At 39.0% G+C, this 17,951-nt stretch overlaps 1 protein-coding gene across 2 annotated transcripts in view; it reads left to right on the top strand.

Moving 5' to 3' along the window:
• LOC131068805 (oleosin) overlaps window positions 1-17,951 on the top strand; it is an 81,387-nt gene that overhangs the window by 2,374 nt on the left and 61,062 nt on the right. The gene's annotated exons all lie outside the window — the stretch shown is intronic.

The raw sequence follows: 17,951 nt of genomic DNA, 5'->3' as shown, positions 1-17,951 counted from the left end.
ATGAACATTGTCCTAGTTAAATCCATTCAATGGTAACATTTTCATCATCAAGTAATTATACCACCTTCTAGACTAACATTCTCATCATTAATTAATTGAATAATTATATTAGTTAATTAATCTAAAGTCTATCATTAATTGATTAGATAATTATATTGTTTGATCTAGTTCATCTCACACCTTATATAATTAGTTTAACTTGCATCTCACACCTAATTAATTGAATTTCCACCTCATATTACTACTTAATTAAATAATTGCTACTATTTAAAATAACTCATTTTCTTCCTCTCACCCCAAAATAAATGTTCAATTAATTGTTGTTCTCTCCCATTTTGAAATATTAGTCAATTTAATATCATCCATCCATTTTGAACAAAATGAATCATGGTCATCCAAGGAAAGTCATCCCAAACAATCTCCATTGTAGATTCTCCAAACAAATCTCTACTATCTATCTTCTCAACTAAAATAGTATAAATAGAGCTTCAAAAGCTTCCAAAAGGAATCAATGTGGAGGCATAGGTACACATTGCTCATGTTTTAAAGCAAGTTTGTTGAGCAACCACATGAACAAATCCATTTGTAACAATGAAGTTTGTATTTGGAAACATGTTTTAGTCAAGCATTATTAATTTCATTATGCTTTATCATAGGGTTTGTATTTGATTCAAAATAGGATTCAATTTTATTATTGTTGAGTATTTAGTTATGAATTTGTACAATACATTTTGGTGACTATAGTAGGACTAGTATCCACAATCTCATGTTGTTTTTTATATTAAAAGCAACAAAAAACGAGGGGGTTGACCCATAGAAACAACAAGAAGGCCAGTGGCAGAACCACTGATTGCAAATTATCAGCAGAGTAACAGCCTTTTATCTCTATCAAAAACAAAAACTATTCTACGAGAGTTTATCAGAGTTAAAGTATTACTGCTCAGAGTTTTAGCCATTTGCCACACAGGGCAATAAACAGAGATATATAAACAAAAGCATAAACTAATCCTATCTGCCCAAGGGTTGTTAGACATAGACAAAAAACTAGTAATTCTCCACATGCAGAAAGTTATTTCTTTTTCCCATGGCTCTTCTTGGGGAGCAGCTTTCTAGCCCATTCCTTGGTGAGGAATTTGAACACGGCTTTGTAGTCTTTGTTGTCTTTGCCTTTCCCTTTGGTCGTGCTTTCCTGCATGAGGCACAAAGTGGTAGCTGAGTATCGCATAACATTCAGAGCAAATTTAGAAACATCGTGCATCTTGGACTTCGCCGCCTCCAGTCTGCTAGTGATCAACATTATCAGAGAGGACCTCTATTTTTTTCTCTAGCTCCACTAGGTTGGTTTCCTCCTCTTTCACGCTACTGGCCTCTACCATGACCATCATCTTATCCAGCCTGAAGGTTGGGGAGGGTAAATTTGATGGCTCCGGACTCTTGGATGAAGTGGGGCTTTTTGAAACCCGGGTGGAGCTCACAGAATGAGGGGTTGGGTTATGATGGGGCAGGGCCATTTTATTAGTTGGAATGGAATTGTCAGTGTCATGCGAAGAGGAGGGGTCTCTCAGCGATTTTTTCGAGGGTTTAGAAGCCAACGTGCTAGAACGACGGGGGGTATTGGCTTCTTCTGTAAATTCCATATCAGAGTCAATCTCTTGAATTTTGACTTTCTTGGGAGTTTTGACCTCCTCCGGGGAGTGTTTTTTGATTTTCTTGCTGCAACATCCTATTTTCGGGAGCCGAGGAGGGCTAGCATCATTAATAGCAGGAGGGTGGGTCGAAGGGCTAGTATTAGTCACGTTCTGGACAAAGATGGAATGAGGTGGGCAGAGGGCGAGGTGAAAGTTATACAGGCGGAGAATGAGGCCCTGGTAAATGATGGGAAAATCTTTCCCTTTTTTCTTAGCTTCGGCTATATCCTCAACATTAGTGCCTATAGAATGCAGCAAGAAGAATAGAATGGAAATGTAGTCTTTATTCCTCAAATGATCTAGGAAGGGGATATGGTAGTAATAGAATATGCCATACCTTCCCTCCAGCGTAAAATACTTCATCACGATATAGCAGACCTCGTCCCAAGGGTGAGGGAGCTCCTCCCTGTTGAAGTCGCCTGCCCTCTTGATAGGGTTTTCGCCTTGGCGGAAGAACTGATTGAGGCTAGTGGAATCTGCAATACGGCTCTGTTTTTTCCATTTCCTTCCCTCCATAGAAAGACCCGTCGCCTAGGCAATAACTTCTTCATTAATTTCGAAAGAGATCCCCCCATGGCCACCCTTCTATCTTCCAGGAAGTCACAAATTGTTTGGATAATCTTTCGTCATTTCCCTTCATACTCTCCATGAATTTATCAATGCCGCCTTCCGAGCAGACAAACCACATGGTCATTTTTGCTTTGAACTCATCCACTTTATTGGGTTGTAATTTGAGCCTGTCCCCCCATTCTTGAATCCTCCAGCTTAATAGGTTGAAAGTGACTTCCAGAAAAAACGCAGAGCCGAGGTAGGCTTAAGGCAGAGTTGATAAATAAACTGTGCTGAACTTGAGCTAAGAGAACGTAATAATCGGCGTGATTATTATCTCTTATGTCCGAGTAGATATCAAAAATAGAAAATCTACTCGGAACGTGCGAACCTTCAATCGGGCCAATGTGATTTGACATTTCCCCGTCGTCGCCTTTATCATCGACAATTGGCTCTGTCCGGGTAATAATTAGGGGATAATCATTCGCGATGTTTGTACTGTCATCATAACTCCATTCCTTGTGGTAGTGGTGACTTAGGTTGCCTTTGATACGTGGTCGTCTGGTATAATTGGTGGGATTCCTGTGCCAATTTAAAATTTGAACAAAGGTTTCCTTCATCTTTGGGTGGATGAAACAGTCCCTTCTTGGGTGTAGGCCCTTTCCTTTTCCAAGATTACCTTGGTGGTGACTGGCAACAGACTGGGGTCCCTCCAACATCGTAAGTCGCTTTGCAGCCTTCCCACCGCCGCCATGGAATTGGTAGCTTCGTTTCCTTCTCTGAAGATGTGGCGGATGGTGAAGTCCTCTAGGTTGGTCATAAGGCTCCTGATATCCCTCAGAATGGATTCCACTCTCCAACCCGCCAATGAGTTCCCTTTCACCGATTCCATAATAATCCGAGAGTCTCCTTCAATTTCTAGTTGTTTAATTCCTATGGAGTTAGCCAGTTTCAGACCCCATAGGAGGGCCATTCCTTCATCTTGAGTGACCGTGTTTTTCTTTAGGTTGCCTGCATAGGCTGCTACAGTGCTCCCCAAATGATCACGAACGATTCCACCCCCCGCTTGATAATTGCTTTGGGCTGAACCATCAAAATTCAGCTTAAACTGGTGCAACTTAGGGGTTGACCATCTTGTCATCCTTCTTTTGTTTTTGGCGCTGTTGTTGAAGATTTCGAAACCAGGGGGGAGCTTCTAATTATCAACAATTTTTTTCTCTATCCAATTAGGAGGATAAGGGGGGGGTTTCCACTTTTTCACCTCTAAGTTTTCAGAGATCATCTTAAAGCAAATGTGAGCCACACTATCAAGGGGGTCTCAGTGTCTCTGAAAATTTTGTTGTTTCTTTCTCTCCATAAGGCCCAGCAAATGTGTGGCGGTATTTGTTTCCATAACTGAATGATGAGGGGGTGGTGGGAGGGGGGGTCTCGTCAAAGACACATTTTTTGATGTCCTTCTGGAAGACCCATTGAAAACCACATTTCTGAAGAGTTTTAGTCCATAGATGTTCAACAAAGGGCCAAAGGACAAATAGGTGTTCAATAGTTTCCTCGCTAGCTTTACATAGACTACATCTGTTGGGAAATGGAACCCACTCTTTTTCAAGTTATCCATAGTGAGGGTTTTACCATGCATGAGAGACCACCAGAAGAAATTGATTTTAGGGATGAGCCGAGGGTTCCATATTTTCTTCCAGCACTCAACATCCACAAGGGGTTTCAAAAGCTAACTGTAAGAAAACTTTACCGAGAAAGAGCCTGATTGGGTCTCTTTCCAAATAAATATGTCTTCATGAGAGGACAGGGGGATTCTAGTTTCCAACAAAATGTTCTGTAGGTCTTGAGCCAGAGGGACCAGGTTAGGCTTGTTCTTGAAGACTTGGACAATGTCCTTCCAACAATTTCTTCCTGGTTCCAAATAATCCGCTATATACTCCCCCAGGAGGTCTTTTCGGTGGTGCATAATTTGATGGAAACGGGTGTTAGCTAAGGGCCTGTCCTCTGTCCAAAAGTCTTCCCAGAATCTCACTTTCCTACCATTTCCCAGTTGCCATTTCAGTCCCTCTCTCACAATCAATCTGCTCTTCAGGATGTTGTTCCATAACTTGGATCCTTGGGGGAGATTGGTTGTACTCAAATTGTAGTAGAAATGCTCACAGTCCAGGTACTTAGCTTTAATTATGTTACACCAGTCCGCCTTACCTTTAGCCAGGGTCCATTTGATCTTTGCAATTAGCGCCTTATTGAGGGTATTTATCTTTCTTATACCCAAGCCTCCCATTGATTTGGGTAAGCACATGCTATCCCAATTGACCAAAGCAAGGCGCTTTTTCTTTTCCAGACCAGTCCATAAGAAGGTTCTTTGGATATTCTCAAGTTTTTCCCCCATGGCACCTGATATTTTAAACATGGAAAGGAAGTACACAGGAATTCCCTGTAGGGAAGCAGTAAGGAGCTGGAGCTTCCTTGCACTATTGAGGAACTTCCCTTTCCATCCAACTGGATTTTTTTGCATCCGTTCTAGGATAGTGTTCCAGAAGGTGGGAGTGACTTACTTGACCGTGAGGGGGAGTCCCAAGTAGGTCCCCGGAAGAGCCGCCACCTTGCAGCTGAGGATAGAGAGGATTCTAAGTTGGAGGTCATTAGGAGTGTTAAAGAAGAAGAGGTTACTCTTCTCATAGTTGATACATTGTCTTGATGCCTTGGCATAGTTAGCAAGTGCCATCCACGAATTGTTGAATATTAGAGGGGGGAGCGTGGAAGCAGCTATGAACCCTTGGAGCCTACCATTGGTGACCAGGTCGGCCACATTCCTGCTCAAGGCTTCCGCTATCATGATAAAAAGATAATATCATGATAAAAAGATAAGGGGACAAAGGGTCACCCTGTCGGATGCCTTTTATAGCTTTGAAGTAGCCCCTAGGATTCCCATTAATCAAAACCGAGAACTGGACCGTATAACACATTCTCGAATCATATTCACCACCTTTTGGTTGAAGCCCAGTTTTGAGAGAGATTTGAAAAGAAAATCCCAATTAACCTTGTCATAAGCTTTAGAAATATCAAGTTTAAAAGCCATACCTGGTATTTTGCTTCTATCCATGGAGTGGATTATCTCATGAGTGGCAATGGCAGCATCCAAAATTTGGCGACCCAGAACAAAACCTTTATGGGATAGGTTGATAAATTTCACCAGGAGGGGTTTAATTCTATTAACAAGGACCTTGGAGATTATCTTGCAAATGGTATTGCAAAGACTTATGGGTCGAAACTCCTTCAAGCAACTGGGATTAGTAGTCTTTGGGATAAGAACAATGTAAGTGGTGTTGATCTTCTTTAGCAATCTCCATGTCTTAAAGAAGTCTTGCACTGCTTTGGTGACATCACAACTAACAATGTCCCAGGTAATCCTGAAAGAAGGCTGGGGGGAAGCCATCTGGGCCCGGGGTCTTATAGGCCCCCATAGCAAAGACGACCAGGTGGACTTCATCCATAGAGATGGGGGCAGTTAGTTGTCATCCTCATTAATGACAGTCGGGAGCTTACTCACAAGGACATCCTGGAGAGCAGTACCACTTCCACCATCATCTAAATATAACCTTATGAAAAAGTCAGATGCACTCTGTCCAATTAGGGAGTCTCTAGTGATCTCCTGGTCAGCTTCATCCTTGATTCTTTTGATGTAGTTCCTTCTTTTGTGGACACAGGTCGATATATGGAAGAAGGCAAAAATTTTGTCCCCTTCCTTCAGCCACTGGATTCTGGATCTTTGCTTCCAGTACACCTCCTCCTTAGAGAGGATATCCTTCCAATTCTTGCAGCAGTCTTCCTCCTTCAAAAGGGGATCCTGGGGGTTACCTGTAGCCATGATATTTTGAAGTTGTTCCAATTTGGAACCTAGGTCCTTCTTTCTTTTGAAGATATCCCCGAAGGTGGTCCTATTCCAACCTTTGACTTCCTTGTTGATTAGCTTTAGTTTCTCCATAATTCTGAGCATAGTAGTCCCTTGGATCGAGGTAGCCCACCAAAGTCTAACCAGATCCCTGAAGTCGAGATGTGAGGCCCACATGATCTCATAGCGAAAGGTGGGGGGGGGGGCTGGTAGGGTCTATCCTTCCAATGGAATAGAAGGGGGTTGTGATCAAAAGCAGTCCTTGGGAGCTTTTTTAGGTAGGAGTTATGGTCGATGTCCCAGTTGGTGGATATCAGGAATCTATCCAGTCTGACTTGGATAAGATGTTTGCCTTTCCTATTGTTCGACCAAGTGAAAGGAGAACCCTGGAGGTCAATATCCATAAAACTAGAAGCATTGATGAAGCTGACTAGGTCACCCATGCTGTCAATAAATTTTTCAAGGCCTCCACACTTCTCAGAGGGGTAGAGGGCGGATTTGAAGTCTCCCGCAAGCACATACTGAGCCTTCTAATTAGCCACGATTAGATCAGAAATTTCCTCCCAAATAAGTCGTCTTCCCAACTTGGAGTTGGGAGCATAGATATTGAACAACTGCCAGCAGTGTTCACCATAATGAAGAGTGACCACTAGGAAATTCTGGGAGTTAGCAAAAAAAATACCGTTCACATTTCGGGGGTCCCAAAGGGTGGCAATACCCTCGGAGGCACCCAAAGAATCAACATACAGAAAATACGCTCCAGGCTAGAGTTTACTAGCAACAGTAGCAAAGGTTTGGTAGGGCATCTTGACTTCCTGAAGGAGGCATATATCAATTTTCATCTCCAGAATGAGTTGTTTTATGATGAACTGCTTCTGGGGGTTGTTCAGACCCCTTATGTTCCAGGAGAGGAACATCATTTCTTACTTTTGTTGAGTCCATCTAGGGTCAGTTGTCTGCCCTTTGCAATGTCCCTGACCATAACCTTGTGTCTCATGACTCTTTCTGAGGGTCTGCCAACTTTATTTTCAGTACCCCCCACATTCGCTTTCTTGGCCTTGGCTTTCTTCTTCTGGGTTATCCATTCTTCATTATCCACAAGAGGGTATCCCGAAAGAGACTCCTTCAACGGAGTTGCCAGGGAGTTCCTTGGGTGAGCAGGTCTATCCACCATAGCAGGGGAGCAAGGGGGGATTGAGGTAGGATACTTAACCTCAGCTACAGGAGGCATAGCCACATCCGAATTGGAGGCATGAAGGGATGAGTGAGTGGGGGAGGGCATGATGGGGATGCCATCCGACAAATCAGTGGGTGGGTGGGGGGAGGTTAGGGGAAAGGTTGAGATTCATCACCGATGGGATTTCACCTTCTTCCAAGGGAATGATTGGGTTAACAGTCTTAACAGGATCCATAGGGGATTTTAGTATTTCAAGGATCTTATCTGTGTGGGGGTAGTCCTCAGAGAGTTCATTCACACTGGTCAGCTCTAGTGGAGCCGATGATGATGGGGCACTAGGGTTGATGGGTTCAACCTAGATAGCCTTATCTTTGAGCTTGGGTTCAACAACCACGGGGGCTTTACACTCATTATAGGAATGGCCTTGTTTATTTCACTTCTGGTCAAAAAGGGTAGCATTTTCATACACAATAGCCTGGGACCATTTTCCCCATTTTGAATTTAGGGAAATAAAATTTGGGAGAGCCTTGTTAATTGTAACATTAACACAAAAGCGAGCATACACCAACCTAGATTTGTTGAGAGTGACCGAGTCTGTTGAGACATAGCTGCCAAACAAGTTCCCTATCCAGCGGAAAATTTGCTCATCCCAGAACTCCAGCGGGAGGCCAGGGAGCCTAACCCAGACCGGTGTCATGCGATTTAGTTCTGCAAAGGGGTCAAAACCAGGCTTCCATTTAGCTAGAGTTAGAAAATGCTTTCCATAAGCCCATGAGCCTGACAGGGCATAGATCAGATCCTCCTCAGTGTTGAATTTGAACAGAAAGAGTCCCCCTAGCATTGCTAAGATGTCGAGGCTTCTTTTAAGCTTCCATCGAGAGTTTGCCTATCGCTTGCCATGTCAATGGATGGTCAAAAGGATAAGAACCGACCAATGATTGCTAGGTGAAGGGAAGAGGCGATTTTGTCCATAAGACTGCTCGGGAGCTTGATCTTCGTTTCGTCTTCCGTTTGGGAAAAAATGGCCAATGCAGCTTCAGGGGTCGAATTTGTGGACCCAAGGAGGGCGTTCTTCTAGCTGGACTTAGGATTCTTCTTTCCATGCTCCACATCCGCCAGTCCGGCAGAAGTTTCTAGTTCAGAATGTGGTATATTCCTCCCTTCGCCATCCAGGTCAGAATCAGTCAGAACTGGCAAAGTGGAAGGGGTTGCAAACTTGGCGTTATCTTTCATATGACCCACAGACCGTGGGGTCCCCGCAACTGGAACAACAACATGCATTCCGACCATGGTCACGTGTATGGGGTCCAGTTGCATGGAGGGGGGGACCTCCCCAGAGGGAGCAGTCATCCAGGAGAGCAGATTCAAACGAGGAAAAGGTGGGAGAGTTGAAGAGCTCTAGGCGGGACTTTGTATCTCATGTTGTTATGTTGATATGAATTCTTCTATTTTTATAAATGCATATGTATTTCCTTACAATATAAAAAAAAAAATTAAAAAGATTTTTGTCACTAATACTCTTGGATGCATTGAATTTTGCATTGTTGATCTTCATTCAAATACTATGTTGTGGAATATTTCTTTTTGAGATGCAATGGAATTGGTGAAGAAATTATTGAAAGTTATTGTGTTTGTGCTTAAACTAGCTTGCTATAAACTTTTTGGTAGCCACATTTAACTTACAATTTTATTTTATTTTGTTCCCCAATCTAGCACTTTATAATACCTTCTATTTCTCTCTTTTGATAACATTAATTTATGTTTATTATTTATGGAAGTATAGTGTATGTAGAAGTTGCATTGCCTGTAATTTAGTCCTTTTGGAAAATATTTAAACTTACAAGAATCATTTTAATATACATGTGTGGCTTTAAAATTATGAAGATGTAATGTCCCCAACTCAAACCTTGTTGATTAGCAACACATTGGTTGCCGTTTCCTTGGATTACCTAAGAGGAAGAGGACTTAGAGCATCATTGGGCAAATATTAGAGTCTTTGGTTTGTTCTCGGTTCTAATATTAAGGTGTGTGCACATATTTTTATGTAACTTACGTGAACTTAATCACTTTAAGTTGTGGGCACATCTTTGTGATGCATTATAAGTGACTTCTTGCCAAAAGACTTAAGTTGTCTCACATTTGTGTACTTTAAGTGATTAAAAAAAACATGTGACAAAAAAGAAAAGGGGGTGTGGGTTTTAAAGGAGCCTATCAGCTCATTTTTTAGGGTTTTAATGTGATGCATTGGATATAGAGGTGGAAATCAAGCGCTAAGATTAATTTATCTCTTTGGGAGGTATTGTATAATGATGAACAACAGATACCCCAACTGGTACTGAGAGGGGGGGTGAATCAGTACAAACAAAAACCTTAACAACTTATCTAGTTAAAGCAATTCCAACAGGTTGTTACCATTACTGAACTTAACCACGACAATACCAGTTAAACCCAATAAGATATCAGACACCATAAACTGTTAAGTTTGAACACTTCAAATATGATCAATACTTGATATCAACTTCACCCATAAACATATGCATGTGGTATACCAGTAATACCATAACCTATTAACTCTGCATGCATAATATTTCAACCAAATAATTCATAAACATCACATGAAAAATGCATAACACATAACACACAGATTTTTCATGTGGAAACCCAAATGGGAAAAACCACGGTGGGGATGAATACCCACAAGCTTGTTTTTGAACTCTTCTGAAGCTCGCCTTGTTATGAGTCTTGTCCAGTTAAAGACTTTACAATAGGTTCTGCTAGGAACTGATCCTGTTAGAGATCACTCAGTTAAGGGATGGCTATATACCCTGTTAAAGGTTACCTCGCTAGAGGATTTGAAGAACTCAATGATCTTGAGTCACCTAGTTACAGGTTTTACAATAAGCCTGTTAGAGCTACCCAGTAAAGGGATTTTCCAATTGTTGAAATGATTAGAAGACAACAGGTAAAACTCTGATCTGATAACAACACTACATGCCAAGGCAGATCCTTTTTATTTCCTCTACTCTGCAATCACACTCTGCAGTTTTCCTCTTACTAGTCTGGCAAGTATCTCATCACTCGGATACACACACACAACATTTGCGAACAACTTTACAATAACAAACATCATCGACCTTATAGACAACAGTTAGGTCGGTAGCATAAACCCTAAACCCTAAGCATCTTAGGTTTACAACACAAGCGGGCCAATCCTGACAGTCCAAACACTTTGCATAGAGTATTACAATTTCAAATAGATCACAAGACAATCTGCATCGTTCATTCATCACCGCACATGGGAATCAGTAACCCATCACGCTCTTTTCTCATACTGTTAAAAAGAATGATCATTACCGAGGTAGACTTCAAATGTGGTCGATCTTCTCATGCAAGATCCTCTAGGAAATCCTTCACATGCACAAAGCTGACGCGACACCTCGATCTCATTCACATCTCTTAGCTAACTCATCACAAAGTATCATTGGTTGCATCGCACAAGCTGGATCATCAAACCGATACCCCTAGAGCTGAGACTACTAACCGGTAGTCACAGTTAATGAAACCCTGATATCGGTTCACTGCATCTCCTCATACCTCTTCATACCGGTTCACTTGAACTTATTGACATCAATGACAACATACATTATCATCATATCAACATGTCGGTTCATCATATGCCAATGATATCCAACATATAATTCTCTAGAGTCCATTATGTTGTAATTTTTCTTTCTACTGTTGTTCCAATCTTGGCTTAAGGTTTGAAATACTTGAGTATCTCTGGTTTCATAAAGACATATGGGCTCCCACTAATTAGAAGGGTTTGTTTCAGTAGAAGAGCTTTTGTTTGTGAAATCCTAGCACATCATTTTTCAAGGTTGCAATCGTTTATCAGCTTTAAAGACCAATTTAGAGGTGAAATTCAGAGTTATAGGTTCATATTTGGAATAACTACAAGTTATCCTCATATTTTTTAGCATGATTGAAGATAGCAATGAAAAGGACAAGTTTATTAAACCTAGCGTTGGTTTATTGGGGGTTTGACAAGGTCGTTAGGGTTTGAAGCCTTTTCTAAGGACGAGGGTTTGAAGATAAATTTTGAGGTATTTTGTATCTAAAATATGCGTACTTATTTTTTTTATCTCAGAATTATAAGAGAAAAAGCATTGTGGTTATTTTTAGAATTTCTAGACAAGTAAAAAAAAAAATTCTACTTTTTCTAGGATTAGTATTACTCAAACATTTATTTATTCTAGCAAAAAAAAAATAGTTTCGTAATTTGATTCTAAATTTGAGCTTATGGTAAAAAATTTGTATGCAAATATAGTTTCAGATTTAGATTTTGTGTGCCCTAGTTTTGCAAATATTGTTATTTTTATGATATCCCTTTTTTGGGATATTACAAAAGATAAATTTTCTAAGTTACTTTCAGATTAAATAAGATTTCTATAACTTCTTCAAAATCTTAAGAAATTTATACATTTTCTTTAATACTTGTTAATCTGTATTTTGATTTATTTATGATATATTCCATGAATGAAGTTTTTTGTCTTCTCAACAATGCTTTGCTTAGGGGTTGTTTAATACTTGTTAATCTTTATTTTGATTTATTCCTATGGGCTTTAATTATTGAGTCATTTTATTTATTAGTTAATATATAAATTTATATAGTTTGAAAAACATGGTAAAAGCATTAAGATGATTTCTTAGAGCCTCCACAACTTTCATCATGATTTATTCCAAAATTTATTAGTATTCTTCTATGCCTTTTCCTAGAAGTAGGGCATAGAAAAGTTTGATAAGGAAGTTTGAGCATTCTCAAGTATGATTCATACTTTGAGTGCTTGGCCTTTTAAGGATGATGTCATATTTGTATACTTGGGATACATGAATAGTGTTAATGTTCAATAGATATCAATTTTAGCCTAACAGGGCCACCATCATCAGAGGCAATGCCAGACCCACCAACAGTCGAGGGGGTGTGTGGAGGAAAGGGTAGGGGAGGCACAAACCCTGACGAACCCCAAAGAAGGCCACAAGGAGTGACAACAGCACCAGGTGAAGCATGAACAACCCCAAAACCATCCCCGTGCAGAATACCCACAATAGAGAGTTGAGACACAGAAAGGCAACCCCCAAGAGTAGCAGAAGGTGCAACATCATTGTTTGAAATTTGTTGAGTGGGAAACACAAGCGGGATGACAGGTGCAACGATAGGCATCGTGAATGAGTTCTTATAGTTGTTATTTAATATGTATTGATTTTCTTTGTATCTATACTAGTATACCTATATTTTAAAAATATATGTAAATTACGTCGAGAGATATTAAATTTCAAATTAGAAACTTTAAATATTAGGTATTAATCAAGTTTAACTGGAATATAATCAAAATTGAAGAGACCCATCTCCTATGATTTAAATGTAGTCATACCACAAAATTAATAGAAACAATGAACCCCAAAATTCACTAAATGAACAAGAAACTTGAACTAAATAGATAGAATAAAGACTCTTATAACTATTGCTTTATGTCCTCACCATCATCACATGACATTCTCAAATTGTTGAAAACCAACTTAAAAACATTAAATTTGAATGTTTTATAATGATTGTATACTCTTAAAACTTGCACAAAACCAATAAATTTAATTGTATGATTGTGATTGATTTACTTTATGTAGACTATGATTCTTTGAAATAACCCTTCTTTAATTTCTTTTCTTTTGTAAATCAATTGCAACCATGGCTGGATTTTCTTTAGCCAATTGTAACTTAAGTAATGATTCAATAAAGAACATTAAATTGTGTAGAATGTAACCATAATATAAATTCTTAAATATATTAAAAGAAAAGCATTTCCATGCTTTGGTCCAATAAGAATCAGACCACCTTACAAACAATCCATCAAACAATATTAAAAAGATATTATGAACATCTTTTAAAAAGAAATCAGCAACATCATCACAAGATCCAAAAGGTATAAGACGAAGATTTGAACCTCTGGTGAGATAATCTTTGATTAGTGATTAGTATTTCTAATACTCATATTTTTTCTAAATCCATGTTTGAATGTTAGTTACAAACAATACGCAGAGCGTAGAAATTACAGGGGAAAACGTATTTCTTAATTTATACAATTGGAAAGCTCGTTTGTTGGGCGTAGTGAATCATGGTAATAGAAAGGGAATTAAGAGGAAATGCAAAGGATCTGCTCATTAACATCATTTCTTAAGTGAGCATTTGTTTGTTCATATTGCATGACAGAGTACTTGTGGGTTCATTCATTATACTTTGTGTATTGAATACTGCCACCACGAGACGATTTGTTGTCTTCAACCTGGTCACAAAAAATGTTTCCAAGCCAAAAAAATGCTAGGAAAGATCGCTGGAAAATCACATAATATTGCATATTCTATTCGGAGTTCATACAGACCTGTCATGTAGGCCGTCATTAACGGAGAAATTCAAAAGCTTGCTCGAACCACAAAAATCCTCGGAAGAACGCAAAATGAAATCTTGTGAAAACCCTTTGAAATGTAACGGTTCTGCGCGACAAACATGCAAAATGTAACGGCTCTATCCACAGCTGAAAATGAATGGAGAAATTTGGCAACATCTGCAAACCCTCAACTGAAGAACGCCTCTCAGTGTAATCACTACGTCAGTTACAAAAAATTTAAATACATGCAATGTTGGGGGGATATCAATACAATCACTATATTTGCCATTTTTTATTGAAGTGTGCAACAGGTTTGCAGTGCAGTAGAAGTTGTGCTCTTGCTAGACTGCAGAGATTCTTCTCAAAAATATTATTTTTGGAAGATGGAATTTCAACTACAGGGATTTCACAACCACTAAAGGGCGGTGATATCTAGTCTAGATTATTTAAACAGGCATGCGACTATCAATTTTTTCTTGAAAGCATTTCGTGTTTATGGACAACAACAATCCCATTTTCAACTTGAATTTGATCAGCAAGCCTCATATTAGCACAAACTTTGTGTGCTAGTGGGGGTGTATAAATTTGAGGAAGGCATTATAAAAAATTTGTTTAGACAACACCCTCCTCAAGGAGAAATTATCATTTTTAGTGCAATGTTTCTCTAGAGGATAAAATGAAGTGAGGGACTTGACCTTGACCACACACCTTAGACAAGCTCCCTAATTTCATAGACTTGGGAGTCTCATATACCATTAGCTATATAGAGAGATTCCTTAGTTGGACTATGCAAGCCTACCTTGTGAACCTTTTAGCCATTTGGTTTTTGTGATGCACTATAAGTGGTTAGCCCAAGATACTTGCATTATATGTTTGAGAATGAAATAGTAGGCCATGTGTGCTCTCCTCTTGTAACTTCAAGCAATCTTGAGAATCAAAAGTGGTTATTACCTTGAGAAAATGGTTCACATTATCTATGACCTAGTCCTCTGACTTCTCCTTGGTTTGAAATCAATGGTACAACCTTTAAATGTCTAAAAACAAAAATTTAAAAAGTAAAAATCAACCTAAAATTAAAGGGACCAAACCCATGTTCCAAAACATGTTTTCATGTCATCTCCAAGTAGACATAAAACAAAGCATGACATGGAATTCCTTGAAGGAAATCCCTTTCTTTTAAAGAATCCATGCATCCAAAACTCATACCAAGTTGGATAATTCTTTCATCAATTCCTACATGAAAACCAATAAGATATGATTAGTGATAATGATAAACTTTCTTATAAAAACTATTGTTCTCATGACTATCACGATTTCAATTACTTTGTACAAGAATGCACCCAAATAAACCCATTCATACATCAAAATACTGATGACATACTTAGGATTCTTATGGAAGAACCAAATTACCTCCCAATTATAACTTGTATAATATCAATAAAATCATAAATCAAGAGTCATGTGGTTGAAATCTCACCAAGACCAATGTTGATCAAAATTGTGTTTAACATGAAAATGTTAATCCAAAGGTGCCTACCCTTAATATAAAGTAAGAATCACCATATGATCTCAAACATCAAGAGAAAAAGGAACCAACCTTGTCACCCAAGTTTCAACATCAACTCAATCCATTATTCCAATTCAATCCTAGTCATCAATAAAATTTGTCCAACCAAAATAAGCAACAATCTAATCAAAGTAGACAACACGACTATCAAAACAATCTGTAGAATTCATACAATCCGAATCACCAGATCAATCCAATATACCTACAATAAATACACAATCAACACAAGCAAAATAACCCATCACTTACTCTCAATATTCCATTCAATCGAGAATAGAAGTCCAAGAAAGACACAATAAGAGGCCTATAAGTGGCAAACCGAAATCAATGCAAGGGTACACATTTGAAGAATTATGTTCCTATCCACTAAACAAATCCATAAAACATGGTATATTCCCTCCACATTTCAAAGTTCTAAAATTTGATAAATATATGAGAAAGAGATCCTTGAGAGCATGTTACCTTACTACTTTCAAGTCCATTGAGGAAGGCTTGGAGATTTATTAAGGACTTCCTCACATCATTATTATCACTATAGTCAAACCAAAAATCCTTCAAATGTAGTGCACATGTCTCATGTATTATCTTGCATACTTTTTAATCCTCTCTTTTGGATCAAATGGTTTCTACTTAAGTGAACCTGCAAATTGTATCTTTAGATTTCAATATCTAAGTTTTTGTGGAATACTTCCAAGGTTTGACACCCCTAAAACTTCATAAATTATACATCCATAGGGATTTAGTGGTTATAGCTTCGAACACCAAAAAAATGGCATCATCGCTAGGGACAATTTAATTTAGCTTCTAATTTTCAGATTTTGGTCAATCAAATAAGTGGTATAGACAATTAAACTAACATTTGCTTAAAAAATTTGAAAGACATTTTGTTATACAAATCTATTTCTCCTAATTTAAGGATTGGTAACTCTATCAAGGAAGAAAAAATTAGTTACAAGAAATACAAGTGAGAAATAGAAAAAGGGAAGCAATTTGGAGGTCAAAGATAACCTAATGTGATTTTGTTAGAAGGAGACAATAAGTTGATTGGAGAGCTAAAAGCATGGGTATATTGCTTGAACATGATTCCCAAAGTATTGAATCAGTAGGCGTATCAAGTATGGGAAGAGTAGTTGGGAAATAATATCAATACACCTCACACATAATTCTACTTAAAATACATGGCTAGTCAAGAAGTTATAATTTTTTATGACAAGAAATAAGAATGTTTGTCAAATCTATCTAGAAAATTAGGTCATAAATTGTTAGTTCTGATTAATTAAAAAAACAGGTTTTCAGGACCCGAAACCTTTAACATAAGATATTAAAATAAGACACCAAAAAGATCAGTGCTTAAGAACTGCATACAAAAAGACTGACAAAAAGCCAATGAACAGAAAGGACAACAAAACTAACAACAAAAAAGAAACTAAGAAGGCGCTACACATAAATTTTCTTCAACAAGTCCTCCGCTTTTGTCACCAGCTCATTGTAAGTAGCCCCGACAGCTTTAAGGTCTTCCAGATCCTTGTTAGGTTTTTTGTACTTCTTTTTGCTTCTGGTGCGGGTTCTGGGGCCTTGAGCTTCCCCTGTTCCTTCCATTTCCGGGTCAATGTCCAGGATTTCCTTTTTCATCATCCAGTTTGCTGATGAGAGTATTGGTGTTGTTGTCTGAAATCTTCAGGATGCTAAGGCTTTGTTCATCAATGTTCTTCAGACACTCCTCAATTTTACCGATTTTGCTGACAGTTTCCGTGAGAGTGTGGTCATTAGTCTCAGCAAGATTCTTTCTTTCCAGCAAATCCTTCTCAATTTTTTCGAACCTGGGGTTGAAAGCATCTCCTATGTCTTCAGCTTTGGTGATGGTACTTTTCAGGTCCTCTATGAAGTTGGCCATGGTCTTCCCTTCCCCTGTATTGATGGTTTCCAGGATCAAGATTATGTTACATAGTTTTTTATTTTCGTCCACAACTTTCTTGTAACCATTGATGAGCCACTCCATAGTTTCCATGAAACCTTGCAAACCCTTAGGGGGAGGGTTAGAGGGGGGGTCAACTTTTCTAGGGGTTGTCATTTCCTCTTTAGGGGTGTGCTGGATGGTTGTGTCAACAGCCCTAAGAGCCTCTTCCATGGTCTCCTTTTTCAGATTCTGATCATCTTCCAGTGCCCTTACCTGCTTGTGGGCTTCCGGTTCCTAATAGTCTCCTCTTTCTTCTTGTGCATTTTCCTGGCCTGGGTGTGAGCTTTTGTCTTCTTCTTCAGTCACCCTTGAGGGTACTCCTCCTCAGAGTCGTCCGAAGTCTCCTCTTCCGAAAAAATACTAATCAAGGCTCTACCTTTAGGCTTTTTGCCCTTAGAGGATGAGGGTCTAGTTTTGATGTATTTCCTCTTCTTCCCACTTTCATAATCTGAGACATCCATGTTGCCCTCAGTATCAGTGGAAGGGTCACTTTCAGACTCCTCTTTCGAAGAAATGCTAATCAAGGCTCTACCTTTACGCTTTTTGCCCTTAGAGGATGAGTGTCTAGTTTTGATGTATTTCTGCTTCTTCCCACTTTCATAATTCGAGACATCCATGTTGCCCTCAGTATCAGTCGAAGGGTCACTTTCAGACTCCTCTTCCTTTGAGAAGGTAGGGTCA

The sequence above is a fragment of the Cryptomeria japonica genome, chromosome 7 (assembly GCF_030272615.1).
Source record: "Cryptomeria japonica chromosome 7, Sugi_1.0, whole genome shotgun sequence".
NCBI classification, from domain to species: Eukaryota; Viridiplantae; Streptophyta; class Pinopsida; order Cupressales; family Cupressaceae; genus Cryptomeria; species Cryptomeria japonica.
This window is presented reverse-complemented; position numbering and strand designations above follow the sequence as displayed.